Genomic DNA, 564 nt, shown 5'->3' with positions numbered 1-564 from the left:
ACTACACTGGAATTAAAAGACAAATCTAAAACCAAAATAAAATTTAACATCTTTACCACAGATAAACCTTTCAATGTAAATAAATTTGAATATATTTAATGTAGTTATTAGTATATCTTGACATATGAAAGAATTCCTTGCGTTTCTACAGTGTTCCAAAACAATTGTTTCGCCTTCCTAAACTCTAAAAATTCACTGTGGAGCTCTACAGGAAGTATCCTGGTCAACAATAAGAATATTTCATAAATAATAAAAAGGGATTTCACCTCAAAGAAGAGGTAAAAGAATTTCTAAGAAATGAGCAAGACTGCAAGAGCCGAACTGGTCAGCTTTGAGGCAGGCAGGTGGAATACGGGATTCAAACCCGGGGAATTTATCAGTGAAAAGCCATTATGCACACCTGCAGCTAGGATTCTCAACTCACAGATCCCCCAGCCAAAGAAGTTGCCAGTACTTCCATACTTGACTAGGGCTACTCAAACCTCAATCAGATCTTGTTCGTTTGTTTTTAATAACGTCTAAATAGTTCGTAACATACTGCTTTACAAAATACATATTTAAAAG

This window comes from Ursus maritimus, unplaced genomic scaffold (genome assembly GCF_017311325.1).
Source record: "Ursus maritimus isolate PB19 unplaced genomic scaffold, ASM1731132v1 scaffold_5, whole genome shotgun sequence".
Taxonomy (NCBI): Eukaryota; Metazoa; Chordata; class Mammalia; order Carnivora; family Ursidae; genus Ursus; species Ursus maritimus.
Note: the sequence above shows the minus strand (reverse complement) of the source record.